This window comes from Phascolarctos cinereus, unplaced genomic scaffold (assembly GCF_003287225.1).
Source record: "Phascolarctos cinereus isolate Bilbo 61053 unplaced genomic scaffold, phaCin_HiC Scaffold_4;HRSCAF=312, whole genome shotgun sequence".
NCBI lineage: Eukaryota > Metazoa > Chordata > Mammalia > Diprotodontia > Phascolarctidae > Phascolarctos > Phascolarctos cinereus.
Window position 1 is genome coordinate 606227469 of NW_027555847.1, and position 19097 is coordinate 606246565.

A 19097-nucleotide genomic window follows, 5' to 3' on the forward strand; every position below is an offset into this window, starting at 1 on the left:
ATACCCTAACCTCCCAGGTCCTCAACTTACACATTTCCCATGACATACTACTATGTTGTACTTCATTTTCACGAATAAATGGTCATAGCTTTGATCTTACCAGATGCACCATTTCCATGTTGATGAACTTTAGAATTCCTTTTACTGATCGCCATCTGTTGTAATTCCACCTCTGCCTATGCCTTGCTACCGTAAAACTTGCTTTTTGTCCTCACCAGGACCTATAACCCTCTGTCTCTGAGTTCCTTTCTATTTAATTAACTTTGCACTATTTATCTTCTCTGTCCTTCCCCACCTTGACCTCTTGGTTAACCAGTTCAGAGTCAGAATATTCTTTCCTCTAGAGTCTCCTGCTCCTTTATCCTAATGAAAATTTTGCCCTACAAATCTTCAAGTTGTCATTACTCTTATCATTTTCTGCTTCCATTCCTAATCACATACTACTGAACGAAACTGTAGAAAATCACAACACTATGTTGACTGTATCTATTATCCACTATCCCACTTACAACTGAAGCATTTTCAAACCTTTACAACCATCTTCAAGACTTCTCTGGCTCCTGACGGTGAAACTAAGATGGCTGAGAAAATGAAGGTACTCACCTTAGCTCTACCCCAAACCCTTCTGAAGAGCTTTAAACAAATCCCCAAAACAAATTGTGAAGCAGCAAAATGCAAAAAGACAGAGTGAAAGAATTTTAAAAGCCAAGAAAACATAGAAGCTCAGCAGGAAAGGCTTGTCACATCAGAGTCAGAGTGGAGAGCAATCCAATGCAGGCCATCTTAGCACAAAACAGGCCACAGCAAAACAGGAGCAAGCCTTGAAAGTGCTTGAATCATCAGCAGGAACAGCTGCTTCCAGAGGTCCCAGCCCATGGATGGCAAGGGGGTCAAACAACTGGTTAGAAGGAAATCACAGGGGTTTTCTTGCTGGTACTGGAGCAGGACTCTTGCTTTGCCTATATTAGGATAAGGGTCACAGTCCTAGGTGGCATTTCAGGTGAGGAAGAGTACTAGCGCATTAGAGCTTTCAGTCCCAGTGGAGAAAGGATCCTTTTCAAAGTTCAGAGGAAAAAAAAACACTTCTGGTCTCTCATAGACCAGAGCATATGCCAGGAGAGTAGTAAACACCCCTCTGCTTAGGTCATAGCACCTTAGAAGAACTTAAAACACATAGGTCCCTAGAAATATCTTTGAAAACAACTACACAAAAGCCCTGAGGCTTGTTACAGTGTGCCCTCCAACCTGAAAGCAGATCCTCACTTTAACAAACAATTAAAAGTCAAGAAGTATGCTGAAAAATGAGCAAAAACAAAAAACAAAAAAACAAAAAAAAATATTTTGACCATATAAAGTTATTAGGGTAACAAAAAAGATCAAAACACACTCAGAAGACAAAAAAGTCAAAACTCTTATATCCAAATGTTCAAAGAAATATATGAATTAGTTTCAGGAAGAGCTCAAAAAAGATTTTGAAAATCAAGTAAGAGAAGTAGAGAAAAAATTGGGAAGAGAAATGAGAATGATGCAAGAAAATCATGAAAGAAATAATCAACAGCTTGTTAAAGGTGGCACAAAAATAATGAAGAAAATAACACCTTAAAAAAGCAGAATAGGCCAAAAAATAAAAGAGGCACAAAAAAACAATAAGAAGAATGCTTTGAAAATCAGAATTGGCCAAATGGCAAAAAATTTTAAAAAAAATTTTTTTAAAGTATACAAAAATTCAATGAATACACAAATGCTTTAAAATGTAGAATTGGCTAAATGGAAAAGGAAGTAAAAAATCTCATTGAAGAAAATAATTCCTTAAAAGTTAAAATTGAACAAGCGGAAGCTAATGGCTTTATGAGACATTAAAAAAATAAACAAAATGAAAAGATGAAAAGATAGAGGACAAACTGAAATATCTCATTGGAAAAACAACTGACCTGGAAAATAGATGTAAGAGAGATAATTAAAAATTACTTGACTATCTGAAAGTTATGATTGAAAAAAGAACTTAGATGTCTTCTGTCAAGAAATTATCAGGGCAAAGCCAAGATGGTAGAGGGAAGTGAGGAAGTTCCAGATCTCGCCCCAGTGTTATTCAGAAACATTTATTTAAGCTTCTAAAGAGATTCTGCATTGACAGAACCCACAAAAAGTGAAACAATTTTATTCCTTAAGATAATTTAGAACTTTAGGAAATGTCTCTCTCACTTGTGATAAAAGGGGAGTACAGCCCAGTGCAGATGCTACTCAAGCAAGCTAGAAGGAGGCTCTTAGACACAGCACAGATAAACAATTGAGGGCTTTTGGTGCTGGCTCAGCAGGATAGTGGCACAGAAGGCCACCTGTGAGATCTCCAGCCACAGTGCAGAAGGCAAATTGCTAGCCTTGAAACCCCAGCACAACAGGCATAACTATGTCAGGCCAGCCCAGCACAGTGGGCAAGCTGTCAGCATCTGTGGTACAAACCAGTGACGAGATCCCTGACTGCAGCACAAGAAGCTTGGCACAGTTCCCCAGTTGCTTCAGAAGCAAGCCTCAACTTTAAAAAATGAGCAAAAACCTAAAAAGAGCCCTAACCATAGAAAGCTATTATAGTGACAGGGAGGATCAAAACACAAGCTCAGAAGATGACTACAATGTCAAAATATCTACATATAAAGCCTCAAACAGGAAGATGAATGATCTCAAGCCCAAAAAGACATCCTGGAAGAGCTCAAAATGTTTTTTTTTAAGTCAAGTAAGAAAGAGAGAAGAAAAATTTGGAAAAGGAAAGTGAATTATGCATGATAATTATGAAAAAGGTGTCAACAGCTTGGAAGAGGAAGCACAAAAATTAACTGAAGAAAACAATCCTTTAAAAATAGAATTGTCCAAATACAAAAGGAGATACAAAAATGCACTGAAGAAAATAATTCTTTAAAAATTAAAATTGGGGAAATGGAAGCTAATAATCCTATGAGACATCAATAATAATTTCAACAAAATTAACAGAATGAAAAAAAGGAAGGAAATGTAAAATGAGTCATGGAAAAAAAACTAACTTGGAAAATGGATACAGGAGGGATAATTTAAGAATTATTGGACTACCTGAAAACCATGATGAAGAAAAAAAAAAAGAGAAGAGAACCTGAACAGCACCATTAAATAAATTATCAAGGAAAATTACCTGGATGTCCTTGAACCAGACGGTGAAAGAGTTTTTGAAAGAATCCACCAATTACCTCCTGAAAGACATCCCAAAACGAAAGCTCCAAGGAATATTGTATCCAAATTTCAGGATTATGAAGTCAATGAAAAAATACTACAAGGGGCAGATAGAAAAATATTGGGGACTCACAATCAGGATTAAACAGGACTCAGCAGCTTCTACATAAAATGACTGAAGGGCTTGGAATAGAATATTCCAGAAGGCAAAGGAGCTTGGATTACAATCAACAATCAACTACTCAGCAAAATTGAGCATAATCATTCAGAGGAAAAGATGGATATTCAATGAAATAGGGGACTTTCAGACTTTTCTGATGAAAAGAACGAGGCTGAACAGAAAATTTGAGCTTCAATTATGAGACTCAAGAAGAACATAAAAAAAGTAAACAGGACACAAAAAATGTTATTCAGTAAGATTAAACTGTTTACATCCCTGTGAGGAAAGATGATACTGCAACTATTGAGAACTGTATATCTGTTAGGACCATTAGATTGAGTATGAGGGGGTATAATTTAACTTTAGTGGGATGATATAAAAATAATTAAGAGGTAAAAAAAAGGATTTTACTGGGAGAAGAGGAGAGGGTAGAGCAAAATAAGGTAAATTATATCATATGAAGAAGTGGAAAAGACCTGTTTTATTAGAGGGAAAGAAGGGAGGGGATGAGAAATTTTTGAACTTTACTGTCATCAGATTTGGCTCAAAGAGGGAATAGCACACACATTCAGTTGGGTATAAAATTTATCTTACCCTATATGGAAGTAGGAGGAGAAAGAGCAAAGAAAGGGAACGTGGGTGATAGAAGAAATGGTAGAAGTAGGAAGGGAAAGGGAATAAAAAAGGGGGGCTGAAAAAATAGAGGGCAGATTGAAAGAGCTGGTGGTCAGAAGCAAAACACTGGTGAGGAGGGATAAGGTGAAAGGAGAGAGAATAAATGGGGGAAAATAGGATGGAGAAAAAATACACAATAATCATAACTGTGAATGTGAATAAGATGAGCTTTCACATAAAATGGAAGCACAGAGCAGAGTGCATTAAAAACCAGAATGTTACTATATGTTGTTTACCAAATATATATATATATATATTAAAAAAATAAAAAAAATAAAAAAATAAAAATAAATATTTGAAGCAGAGAGGTATACAGAAAGAAAAATGAAAGGCTGGAACAGAATATTTTATGCTACAGCTGCAGCAAAAGGAAAGAAAGAAAGAAAGAAAGAAAGAAAGAAAGAAAGAAAGAAAGAAAGAAAGAAAGAAAGAAAGAAAGAAAGAAAGAAAGAAAGAAAGAAAAGAAAAGAAAAAGCAGGGGGAGAAATCTTAATTTCGGAAAAAGCAAAAGCAAAAATAGGACTAATTAAAAGAGGTAAGGGGGGGGTGGAGCCAAGATGGCAGAGTAAAAGCAATGACTTGCTTAAGCTCTTCCCAGTTCCCTCCAAATACCTATAAAAAATTGTGCCAAACAAATTCTAAAGCAGCAGAACCCATAAAAAGACAGAGTGAAACAAATTTCCAGCCCAAGACAACCTGAATGGTTGATTGGAAAAGTACATCACACCGCGCTGGGAGAGGAATGAAGTTTGGCATGGGCACTCAGGCCACAACAAACCTGGAGCAGGACTCAGAAGACTGAATCACAGGCAGCTGTGGTGGTTTCCAGACTTCTCAACCCATGAATGCCAAAGACAACTTAGAAGGTCAGTAGGAAAAGTCCATCTCTGTGGTGAGAGAGAGAAGCTTGTTCCCAGCCCCATTCTCCAAGCTCGGACCTGGAGTGGAGGCTACCACCTGAGATTCAGGCCCACAGACTGAGGAGCTGTCAACTGGCTGATGAGAGGTGGATAGCAGGGATCTCTCTGCTGGTGCAGGATTCTCTTGCTTTGCCCATGCTTGGATATGGGTCACACTTCTGGGGGGTGGTCCTGGGGAAGAAGGAGCACAGGCATGGTGGAGCTTGCAGTGACAGTGAAGAGAAAATCCTCTTCATAGTTCCAAGACAGAAAAGAGTGCTTGTGGTGACTTATAGAGCACAGCACAGGCCAGGAAATAAGTAAATACCTCACCCTTGATCATACCACCTTGGAAGAACTGAAAATTTACATGTCCCTAGAAGTATCTCTGTAAACAGCTGCACAAAACCCCTGAAGTTTGGGACAGTATATTCTCTACACTGGAAACAGACCCTTACCTTAACAAACAGTTTATAACTCAAGTAATTGGTTGGTATCATGAGCAAGAAGCACAAACAGTCAGACTATATTATCTATTTTTGGTGACAAAGAAGATCAAAACATAGAACCAGAAGAAGACAATAAAGCCAAAGCTCTTACATCCAAAGCTTCCAAGAAAAATATGAATTGGTCCCAGGCCACAGAAGAGCTTAAAAAGGATTTTGAGAAGTAAGTAAGAGAAGTAGAGGAAAAACTGAGTGATCCAAGAAAATCATGAAAAACAAGTCAACAGCTTGCTAAAGGAGAACCAAAAAAATACTGAAGAAAATAATACCTTACAGAAATAGCTTACACAAATGGCAAAAGAGGTCAAAAAAGCCAATGAGGAGAAGAATGCCCTAAAAAGAAAAATTGGCCAAATGGAAAAGGAAGTCCAAAATCTTACTGAAAAAACTTCCTTAAAAATTAGAATGGAGCAAATAGAAGCTAGCTACTTTATGAGAAATCAAGACACTGTAAAACAAATCCAAAAGAATTAAAAAAAATAGAAGAGAATGTTAAGTATCTCATTGGAAAAACAACTGACCTGGAAAAATAGTTTCAGGAGAGAGAATTTTAAAATGATTGGACCATCTGGAAGACATGATCAATAAAAGAGCTTAGACATCATATTGCAAGAAATTATCAAAGAAAACTGCCCTGATATTTTAGAACCAGAGAGGAAAATAGAAATGGAAAGAATCCACTAATCACCTCCTAAAAGGGATCTCCAAAGGAAAACTCCTAGGAATATTGTAGCCAAATTCCAAAATTTCCAGGTCAAGGAGAAAATATTGCAAGCAGCCAGAAAGAAAAAATTCAAGTATTGTGGAAACACAATCAGGATAACACAAGATTTAGCAGCTTCTACATTAAGGGATTGGAGGGCATGGAGCACAACGTTCCGGAGGGCAAAGGGGATAGGATTACAACCAAGAATCACCTACCCATCAAAACTGAGTATAATCCTTCAGGTAGAAACTAGTCATTCAGTGAAATAGAGGACTTTCAAGCATTCTTGATGAAAAGACCAGAACTGAAAAGAAAATTTGACTTTCAAATGCAAAACTCAAGTGAAACATGGAAAAGATAAACAGGAAAGAGAAATCATAAGAGAATTATTAAGGTTGAATTGTTTACATTCCTGCATGGAAAGGTGATATTTGTAACTGCTGAGTCCTTTGTCAGTATTACGGCAGTGGGAGAGGAAAATTATATGTATGTATAGATAGATAAATGATAGGTAGAGAGCACAGGGTGAGGTAAAGATGAAGGGATGATATCTGGAAAATAAATTAAGAGCAGAAGGAGATTATACTGGGAGAAGGAGAAAGGGAGAGGTAGAATGGGGTAAATTATTTCACTTGAAACAGACAAAAAAAGGCTTTTACACTGGAGGGGAAATGGGGGAGGGTGAGAGGGAATGAGTGAATCTTATTCTCATAGGATTTGGCTTAAGGAGGGAATAACATATGCAATTGGGTATGGAAATTTATGTTTCTCTAGAGGAAAATAAAGGATGAAGGGAACAAGAGAGCAGGGGGATGATAGAAGGGAGGGTAGATTGGGGGAGGGGATAATCAGAAGCAAGTACTTCTGAGAGCGGACAGGGTCAAAAGAGAGAATAGAATAAATGGGGTGTTAGATAGAAAGAAGGAAAATATACTTAGTTTTTCACAACATGACTACTATGGAAATATTTTGCATGATTACACATGTATTACCTGCATTGAGTTGCTTGCCATTTCAGTGAGGGTGGGAGGGAAGGGAGGAAGGGAGAAAATTTGTAACCCAAAGTTTTAATAACACAGGTTAGAAAAAATTTTAAAAAAATGTTTTTACATGCAAAAAAAAATAGATAAGGAAAAAAAATTACATCTAGCTTAAAGATACCACACACAATGAAGTGATATCAGGAATAAAGATATATGAACCTAATTGTATGGCAACCTGATTCTTAGAGGAGAAGTTAAGTGAGTTACAAGAAGACATAGACTGCAAAAGTATTCTAGTAGAAGAACTTAACCTCCCACTCTCAGAACTAGATAAATCCAACCAGAAAACAAATGAGAAAGAAGTTAAAGAGGAGAAGAGGTTTTTACAATTTTAAATATTGAAGACCTTTGGAGAAAATTGAATGGTGATAGAAAGGAATATACAGTTCTCTCTGTGATACATGTCACCTACACAGAGACAGACCATTTATTGGGGCATAAACACCTCACAATCAAATGCAGAAAGGAAATCACACACACACATACATATAATACACCCTTTTTAGATCATGATTTGATAAAAAATAACGTATAATAAAGGGCCATGGAAAGATAGAGAAAAAAATAATTTGAAACTAAATAGTCCAATCCTAATGAATGAATTGGCCATACAATAAATCATAGAAAAAATCAGTAATTTCATCAAAGGGGATGACAATAATGAAGCAACTTGCAAAAACTTGTGAAATGCAGCCAAAGCAGTTCTAGGGGAAATTTCATATCTCTAAATGCTTACTTTAATAAAAGAGAGAAAGATGAGTTCAATGAATTGGACATGAAATTTTAAAAGGTAAAAAATAACATATTAAAATTCACCAAATACCAAAATAGAAATTCTAAAAATCAAAGGAGAGACTAATAAAATTGAAATTAATAAAACTATTCAACTAGTAAGTAAAATTAAGAGCTGGTTTTATGGAAGAAATAATAAAATAGATGAACCTTTGGTTAATTTGCTATTTTTTTAAAAATAAGAAATTTGAATTAAATTCAAATCAAATTAAAAGAACTGAGGTACCATATCATACTTATAAGATTGGCTAACTTAACAAAACAGGAAAAATAATAACTGTTGGGGAATATGTGGTAAAATTGTAACAGTAACTCATTGTTGGTAAACTGATCCAACCATTGCTCTCCAGAGATCAATTTGGAACTATGTTGAAAGGGCTATAAAACTGTGTATAGCTTTTGATCCAGCAATACCACCACTAGGTCTGTATCCTAAAGAGGTCATGAATAAAAGGAAAAGGTAGTAGCTCTTTTTGTGGTGGCAAAGAATGGGAAATTAAGGGAATTCCCATCAATTGGGAAAAGCCTGAACTAGTTGTGGTATAAGAATGTAATGCAATACTATTACCCCATAAGAAATGATGAGCAAGCAGATTTCTGAAAAAAACCTTGAAAGACTTACATGAACTGATGCTGAGTGAAGTGATGAGACCTAGGAGGACATTGTTCACAGTAACAGCAACATTGTACTATGACCAACTTTGATAGACTTAGCTGTTGTCAGCAATGCATTGATCTAAGACGATTCCAAAAGACTCATGATAAAAAAATTCTATCCACCCCCACAGAAAGAATAATGGTGTCTAAATGCAAATCAAAGTATACAATTTTATCTGATTGGGAATGCTTCTGGCTTATTCCCATTACATATAATGTTAGCTGATGGTTTTAGATAGATCCTACTTATCATTTTAGGGAAAAGTCCATTGATTCCTATGCTCTCTAGGGTTTGTAATAGGGATGGATATTGTATTTTGTAACAATGTTTTTCTGCATCTATTGAGAAAAGCATATGATTTCTGCCATTTTTTCATTGATATGATCAATTATACTGATAGTTTTCCTAATATTGAACCACCACTACATTGCTGGTATAAATCCCATCTGCTCATAGTGTATTATCCTCATGATAAGTTACTTTAATCTCTTTACTAATATTTCATTTATAATTTTACCTCTGTATTCATTAGGGATACTTGTCTGTAATTTTCTTTTCCTCTTTTGACTCTCCCTGGTTTAGGTATCAGCAACCTATTCATATCATAAAACCTATTATGACTTACTGCCTCCCTCAACAAAACATGTTTGGATTCAAAACCAAAAATGAGACAACTCAAGAAGGAAAATGCTATCCACATAGAGAGGCAGAACTATGGAGTCTGAATGCAGATGGAAACACCATTTTCTCCCTCTTTTTTTCCCTTTCTTGTGGTTTATCTCTTTTGTTCTGATTCTTCCTTCACAACATGACTCATGTGAAAATACATTTCATACAATCATACATATAGATTTTATGCCTTCTTGGAGGTGGTGGAGGGAAGGGATGGGGGAAAATTTAGAACCCAAAATCTTATAAAAGTTAATGTTGAAAACGAAAATATATATATGTTTGAAAAACACTACTTTAAAGTCTTTTCTAATGTGGCATCCTCTATGCTTATGCTAATTACATAGTATCCTTGAAAGCCATTTCAATAGAGATTTTTTTAAATAATCTTCATTCTTGGTTTTGAACCCAAAAGTTGAGGAGGGTAATAAGACACAATAATAAGTATTCTGCCTTATTCTCTCTAAGTTTACTTGGCTATGTCTTTCCTTAAGGCTTCTAGTGCTATGCTTCAAAGGTTGAATTGTACCTTCATTGACCTCATCAGCTTAATCCTCCATTCAGGATGTGATCCTTCTACTATTAGACAGTAGTGAGCATTCCATTTCCATTTAAACAATTAACATCAATTAGCTTTAACAAAGTTATATTTATTTTGAAGATATAGTAAAAAGAGATGTACAGGCATTTCCTCCCATATGGCAAGGAGTATATTTTCCTTATACCATATCATTTCTTGTGGACGGTGGACTCAAATTGAACATGCCAACTATGTACCATTATTGCCATCAATATTACATACAAATGTGGCATCACTGCAAGGTGATTCCTTCTTTTAGCTACTGCTGAGCTGGATTATGAAAGTCTCTCCCCAGGATATCAGTTCTTGATAAACTTCAAAATATAACATGAATATGATTCTTGTATTCCTAGAATTTGAAGGCCTTGAACTTTTATTATTTTGAAATTCACAAGATTGTAAACTCTAAATTTCTTTACCTAAAATGCAAGAACAAATTCCAAGGGGAAAAAAATCAAATTCCTTTGACTCTGTGTCCTCAAGGCCTTTCTACTTACACTATTGCCTCTCAATAGATGAAATTAGCTAGAAAATAGTCATATAAAGAGGAAGAATAAAATTAAGAGAAGGAGAGGCTCTGGGAGGCCAGAAAGCAGTTGCAGGAAGAGAGTAAATCAAATCACAAGATGGAAAGGTGAATACTCTTCAATTGCAGCTATGCAACTGATCAAAAAGGCCCCTTTTGTTCACATGGTAAGTGCACCAGAAACTAGTTACAAAACAGCAAGTAGGGCCTTTGTATAAAAATACTCAATGTATAAAGTAGATCAGGTATAGAACAGATATTATTTTTAAAACCTCACCATCCTAAAAGATCCCATCAGCCTCAGCATCCCACCTCATCACCACTCTCTATCCTTGTCATTGGAGTGTGGAGCCATGAACTCCAAAACAATGAGAAATATGTATGGAAACCTTATTGTCATATGAACTGGTCCAAACAAATTAGCACTCAAGTGCACACACACACACACACACACACACACACACACACACACACACACAAACACACTCATACATAAGGATTTTATGTAGAAACAAATTAAATTCAATAAAGATGGGGGAAGAGGGAGAAGGAAGAGCAAGGAATAATAGAAAGAGAAGGGGAATTAGTCCTAGAAATAAACAAACTCTAATATGTTATGAGGATGGATAGTATAGAGAGGTTAAAAACAAATTAAAGGTAAGAAAATATAGTTAGATTTTACGTGAGGGGAAGATGAGAAAAGCAGTAGGCCAACATTTATTTGGCCAATTATGTACCAGGCACTTAATGGGAAAACAAATGAAAAAAGAAAGACAGTCCCTATTCTCAAGGAGCTTACAATCTACCAAGGGAAGACAATTTGCAAGAGGAAGCAGAAAAGTTGGGAAGGACCCAGGGTCATCATAAAAAATCCAGCGAGTAGTGTACCCAGATGAGAGATAAGGAAATATTCTGAGCTGAGCTTCCTGTGTGACCCCAAGCAAGTTGCTTAACCCTCCTTGCCTTAGTTTACTCATCTGCAAAAAGTACTAGTAAATCACTCCAGTATCTTTGCCACATAACCCCAAATGGAGTCACAAAGAGTCAGACATAATAGAAACATATAATCAACAGCAACAATGACAATTATAAGACTTGGAACCTGAACTAAACTTCTTTCAGTATGAAGATTTTAGTGATAAAAGGTAACTTTTTATATAGGAGTAAAAGGGAAACTTTTTATTTGAAAACTTGTATTTAAAGGCCACTCCTTGATTGTTGTTCTATTCTATTTCACAATTTTTTGGTGGCCATAAAAAGAAGCTTCTAATTTTTCCATGGGAATTTAAATATGTCTGTTATTACTTTAAAAAAATTCTTTATTAAGTATCATTTCCTTTGTGTCCCCTAACATTAGCAATTATTTCTCAGGCCTGAATTATTTTACGTGAAAAAATATTTTTCCCTCCTAAAATTTCTGTTTTGCTGAATATTACTTATCTTGTCTTATTAAGCTGTGCACTGTGATGTCAAATACAATGTTATTCTTTACATTTTAAATAGAAATAGCTTAAAATATTAGGAAGAAGATTGAGCTTAAAATTGGAAGACCTGGGTTCTAGTCTTAGCTCTCTCACTTGTTGTCATTGGGTAAGTTATATCCCATCTAAGTTTCATTTTTCCCAACTCTAACATGAGAATAATGGTGCATGTGCTGCATTTTTCACAGAGTTGCTTTGCAGTTCGTATGAGTGGGACTTAGATGTTAATCAGCAGAATCCCACAATTATATAAATGAAGAAGCACAGACCTAGAGAGATCACATAATTTGTCCCACTTTACATTGCTGAGAGTAAAAATTTGAATACATTCCCTGACTTTAAAACTTTGCTTCCTCCTATATAATTACTATGCTCTGTGAGCACAAGGCCAATAGTATACACAAGCAGCTCTCAGTTCTCCCCAATCCTGAGGAGTTTCAAAGCTCCTGAAGTTTTCCTTTCTCTATCACTAATCACATATAGTCTGCCAAACTATGGTGATGGAGAAAGGAAAACACAGAAGATGGTGGAATGAAAAGGTAGTCTCTCTCACTCTCCTCTATCAACCTCTGAAAACGCAGAAAATATCACCCCAGGAAAAAAAAAAAAACCCTGGAACACCTGAACTAGAAGAAAGACAAGGAGCAGCAGTGCAGTAGCCTAGCAAATGGGTCTCCCAGTGCCTCAGCAAAAACAAGGGGCCCCAGGCAGATAAGTACCCTGAAAGGAGGTGAAGAAATCAACCTATAGGCTTCCTAAAGCCCCAGCCTTGCTGATTCCAACCAACACCAGGTGAGCTGTAGGAGCCCTGAAGCCTCCCATTGTGAGGAAATCCTGAAGCCCAGGTAGTAGAGCAGGCAAACACCAACACCTGGACCTCCAGTGCCTCAGTGAGGGGGGGAACCTGGTGGAAACCAGCTCAGAAAGCCACCAGGAGTCTCGGCAATCCACCACAAAGGAATCTCCCAGTGCATTAGCAGAAACAGGGAGACAACACTGCAGGGGGCCCCAGGCAGATAAACACCCTGCAGCACCATCTAAAAGGAGCTGAAGAAAGCTAAAGGAAAGGAAAAGCAGGCAACCTAGAATTGCCTGAAAGTTCCAGCCTTGCTGATTCCAGCCCAACACAGGTAAGCTGCCAGAAACCTACAGCCTCCAATTCCCAGCAAAGAGGCCCCAGCAACAAAGCCAGTGACCAAGACCTAGGCTCCCAACACAAGAAGCTTGGGTCAGTACCCTCTGTTCCCCAGCAGGAGAGCTCAATCTCTTTAAAGGCCAGGGAATAAAGAAACACCATGAGTAAAAAGAAACGTACCATAGATTCATATTATGAGAAGAGTGAAGATCAAGACAGAAATTCTGAAGAGGACAACATTGTCAACAAACCCACATCTGCAACAACAAAAGGGAATATGAACTGGTCTGAAGCCCAAAAAGCCTTCTTAGAAGAGCTCAAGAAGGATTTTAATAGTCAAATGAGAGAGGTAAAGAGTCCTTCAAAAATACAATTGGCCAATTGGAAAAAAAATACACTGAAGAAAACAAGTCCCTAAAAAACACAATTGGCCAATTGAAGAAGGAAGGACAAAAACTAAGAAGAGTACACTGAAGAAAACAAGTCCCTAAAAAACACAATTGGCCAGTTGAAGAAGGAAGTACAAAAACTAACAGAAGAAAACAATCTGTTAAAAACTAGAACTGGACAGATGGAAACTAATGTTTCTATGAGAGAGCAAGAATCAGTCAAACAGAAACAAAAAAAATGAAAAAATCAAAAATGTAAAATACCAACCTGGAAAATCAACTCAGGAGAGACAATTAAAAATTATTGGACTACCTGAAAATCATGATGAAAAAAAGAGCCTGGACAGTATCTTTCAGGAAATCATAAAGGAAAACTGCCCAGAAGTCCTAGAACCAGAAGGGAAAATAACCATAGAAAGAATCCACCGATCACCACCTGAAAGAGATCCCAAATTGACAATGCCAAGAAATATAATAGCAAAATTCCAAAATTACCAGATGAAAGAGAAGGTGCTGCAAGCAGCCAGAAAGAAAATTTAAATATCATGGAACCACAGTCAGGATTACACAGGACCTTGCAGCTTCTACATTAAAAGACGCAGGGCATGGAACATGATATTCAGCAAGGCAAAGGAGCTTGGAATGCAGCCAAGGATCAATTACCCAGCCAAAATGAGCATCATTTTTCAAGGGAGGAGATTGATATTCAACGAAATAGGAGACTTCCAAACTTTCCTGATAAAAGACTAGAGCTCAACAAAAAATTTGATCTTCAAGTACAGGACTCAAGAAGGACTTGAAAAGTTGAATGGGACAGGAGAATACAATATGTTGTTAATGGGGGGGCTATTTAAACCTCTAAAAGGGAATATGAGACTTGCAACCCTTGAGAACTGTATTGTTATTACACCTTGTTAAAGGAGTATACATAAAGAGGGTGGATATTAGTTGACTTTGATGTAATGATAAAAAAAAATCTAATCAAGTGGGTTAAATGGATCCAAATAAGTGGATCAATCTGATCTTAGAAAATGTACTGAGAAAGGAGGAGGCAGACAAGGGTAAATTACATTACAGGAAAAGACACAAAATCCTATTACAGCAGAGGGAAAGAAGGGGGGAGCACTATTTGAACCTTACTCTCATCAGATTTGGCTGAAGAAGGGCATAATATAATCAGTTAGGTATAGAAATCTAACTTGCCCTATAGGCAGTAGGAGGGAAAAGGGGAAAGAAAAGGGAGGGGGAAAGAAAAGGGAGGGGGAAGAAGGGAGGGAAGCAGCAGTAAGACTAAAGGGGAAGAAAAGGGAAAGGGATAATAAAAGGGGGAAGGGACTGAAGGAGGTGGTGGTCAAAAGCAAAACACTAGTGAAGGGGGAAAGGAAAAAGGAGAAAGAAAAGCATAAATGGGGGAAAAGGATGGAGAAAAAGACACAGATAGTAATCATAACTGTGAATGTGAATGGGATGAACTCTCCCATAAAACGGAAACGGATTGCAGAATGGATTAAAAACCATAATCCTACAATATGTTGTTTACAGGAAACACATTTGAAAAAGAGTGACACATACAGGGTAAAGGTAAAAGGCTGGAGCAGAATATATTATGTGTCAGCTGAAGTAAAAAAAGCAGGGGTAGCAATCCTGATCTCAGACAAAGCAAAAGCAAAAATAGATCTAATCAAAAGAGATAAGGAAGGAAACTACATCCTGCTAAAAGGCACCATAGAGAATGATGTAATATCATCAATAAATATATATGCACCAAATGGTATAGCATTCAGATTCTTACAGGAGAAGTTCAGGGAGTTACAGGAAGAAATAGACAGCAAAACTATACTAGTGGGGGACCTGAACCTCCCCCTCTCAGCACTAGACAAGTCTAACCACAAAATAAACAAGAAAGAAGTTAAGGAGGTGAATAGAACATTAGAAGAGTTAGGTATGATAGACCTCTGGAGAAAACTGAATGGGGATAGAAAGGAATATACTTTTTTCTCATCAGTACATGGCACATACACAAAAACTGACCATGTACTAGGGCATAAAAACCTCACAATCCAATGCATAAAGGCAGAAATATTAAATGCATCCTTTTCAGATCATGATAAATTGGAAATTGAGAGGGTGCCCATCAATTGGGGAATGGCTGAGCGCATTGTGGTATATAAATGTAATGGAATGCTATTGTGCTATAAGAAATGATGAACAGGCTGACTTCAGAAAAACCTGGAAAGACTTATATGGTCGGATGCTGAGTGAAGTGAGCAGAACCAAGATGACTTTGTACACAATAGCAGCCATGTTATGCAATGACTACGAATGTTAAACTGAACCCTTCTAAGTATTACAAGGATCTAAGACATCTCCAGAGGCCTCGGGATGGAAAATGCTATCCACATCCAAAGAAAGAACTATGGAGGTTGAATCTCTCTCACATATTTTTACCTTCTGTTGAGTTTTGTTTCATCTTTCTGGTGGTTCCTCCTATTGGTTTTAATTTTTACTTACAACTTCACTCATGTGAAAATATGTTTAAATGTGTATGTAAATGTAAAGCCTATGAGAGATTGTGCACTGTCTTGGGGAGGGTGGGAAGAAGAAAAAGGGAGAAAAATTTTCAACTCAAAAGCATATGAAAAAAAATTTAAAAAAAAGAAAGGAAAACACAGGCAGTCTAACAAAACTAACATTTAGGTAAGGAGCTATGTGTAGATCTATCCATCTATCTATCTATCTATCTATTTATCTATCTATCCATCATCTATCTAGTTTATATTAGCATTTATACCCCACAGTTATAGATTCTCTATTTGGCATTTAAATTAGATGCATTTGATTAAAATTACCAAGTCCCCAGCAAAAAACTTGATGTTTATATTGGCATGCTGTTGCCCTTTCCCCATCAAAAACAAAACAAAACAAAACAAAAATAAAACCTACGTTATTAGTTTAAGCTTCTTTTCATGTGTTTTCATATTTTTATATATTGCTTTTTGGGGTGTGTGTGTGTGTGTGTGTGTGTTTTAAACAAAATACCTTGGGTAAGAAGCAATTAAATTGCCAGATTGAAAATTTTTCCCTCTATTCCTTTGATTAGCAATCATAGGACACAACTGCTGAATTGAGAAATGCTTCTCTCTACTAGCTCCATCTAAGTTCTTGGCAGACTCCTCAGGCAGTTTGTGTTTGCAACTTTGGAGTTCTTTCTAAGGTCAGTCAAGTGATTCCGTTGCTGATAGAGTCTGGTCTCTGCTATCTTGTGGGATAACATTTTCCCTTAGTTTACACCTTTTTCCTCCCTAGAAACATGATTGTTTTCAATCTGTCACATGGATAAACAGGCTCAACAATCAGTTCTTGCTCCCATTTGATTTTATTTTCAGCTTTTTCAGTTAATTCAACATTCATATTTCACTGCAAAATCCTGAATCGTGGCTAAAGTCTACAAAAGGGAAGAGTCAGAGAATCATGCAGTAATTCAATAATTATGCTTTTACCTTTCTATTCACAAGACAAATTGTTTTACTCTTTAAAGTGTTATTTTCTTGAGCAATTGTTTTGTCTCCTTTACCAAGCTGTTGACTTGTTTTGCATGAGTTTCTTGCATCACTCTCATTTCTTTTCCAAATTTTTCCTCTAACTCTCTTACTTCATTATCAAAGTACTGTATGAGCTCTTCCATTTCCTGATACTAGTTAACATTTTTCTAGGATGCATTGGATAGAGGAGCTTCAACTTCATTGTCATCTGAGTATGTGTTATGATTTTCCCTGTCACCTTAGTAACTTTCCATAGTCAGAGTTTTTTTGTTTCTTTGTTTGTTCATTCTTCCAGCGTATTCCTTGACTTTTAAATCTTTGTTAAAGTAGGATTCTGTTTCCAGGGTGGAAGGTGCATTGTCCCATGCCTCAAGGGTTTTGTGCAGCTGTTTTCAGAGATATTTCTAGGAACTTGTAAGTTTTGAGTAATTTCATGGCAGTATGATCTAAGGAGAATTGTTTACTCCTCTCCTGCACTGTGCTCTGGTCTGTGAGTGACCACAAGTATTCTCTTCTGGCCTGCAACTGTGAGGGGAGTCTCCCCCTCCACTGCTGCCACAAGCTCTGCTATGCTAGGGCTCCTTCTCTCCCAGGGACTGCCAACCAGGACTATGACCGTGAACTGAATATGAGCAACCAACAGATCCTTTCCTCGGTGCCACCAAAAATAACCCTATAATCTTTTTCTGATCGGTTGTTTGACTCTCTTGCCATCTGTAGGCTGAGAGCTCCAGAAGCAGCCACTGACACTGCTGCTGCTGATTCAGTCACTCCCAAGGCCTGCTCCTGTTTTGCTGGGGCCAAGAGTATGCTGTGAGGCCTGTGCTAGACTGCGGTCTACTCTCATCCTGGTGACACAGACCATTCCTGCTGACCTTCTAAGGTGTCTTTGCCATCTGCTGTCTGGGAGATCTAGGAACCACCACTGCTACCAGTGATTCAGTACTCCTGAGGCCTGCTCTGGGTTTCCTGGGACTCAGTCTGTACCAGCATGGCCTGAACTGGACTGCACTTCTCTCTCACCCTGGTGCAACAAACCTTCCCTGCTAACCTTCCAAATTGTCCTGGTTTGGAAGTTTATTTCACTCCATCTTTTTTGTATAGAATTTGTTTAGAGTCATTTTAAAAGATATTTGGAGGGGTTTGGTGAAGAGGTCAGGAGAGTCCCTGTCTTTACTTTGACATCTTGGCTCCAATCTAAATTGTTGTTTTATTTAATGAAGACTTCACCCTTTCATAACAAATATTAGCACACAAGAGTTACTGAGACTGCTTTCCTGATGCAAAATGTGAGATTTGAGAAATCTCTAAATATTTTTTGAAATATAAACTTTCATTTTTTAGGAACTGAAATCAAAGCACAAACTCATTAAACAAATGTTTCCCTTTGGAAATTGATGAATAAAGATGAACACAATTTAGGGATTTCCTAATTGTTGATTTCTTTAACAAATATCATCCAGAATTTATATTTTAACCATGGCATACGTGTCATGAACCTTTTGTAGGGAAATTAAATGCCTAATTGTCATTCAATAGACTAGCTTTCCTCTCATTTCCAGGTTTGCCATGTTTATAAATGATCAAAAGAAAATTGCTCAAATAGAATTTGTTTCTACCATCTTCAGATTTTTGATGTGTTCAAATGGAATCACACAGAATTAGAATGGCAGAATCTCATGGTAGAAAGGACCTCTGAGACCATATTGTCCAAACATTAACTAAAAATACCTTCTACAGAATACCATCAAGTTTTTCTAGGGCCTTTTTTTCCCCATAGAAATGAAGGGAAAGAAAAGTCATTATTTCAGTGGCATTCTCTTAGTCTTTTTAAATTGTTAGACAATTTTTCTTTACCTCAAACCAAAATTGATTTCTTCTGAGCTTATATATAATGTGCCTTGTTTGCTCCCACAGAGATTGTTTATTCTTTATTGATACTTCAGTCTTTGAAATACTAGAAAATAATTATCTTAGTCGTGTCTAAGAATATAATAATTTTATTATAGTTGATTTCACTGTACTTCTTGGTCATGTGAACAATAAAAAGAAGAGCTAGTCCTATTTCATTTTACTCATTATCCCTCAACGGTGCTCCAATAGAGAACTATTGTAACAGATACAGAATTATAACAATT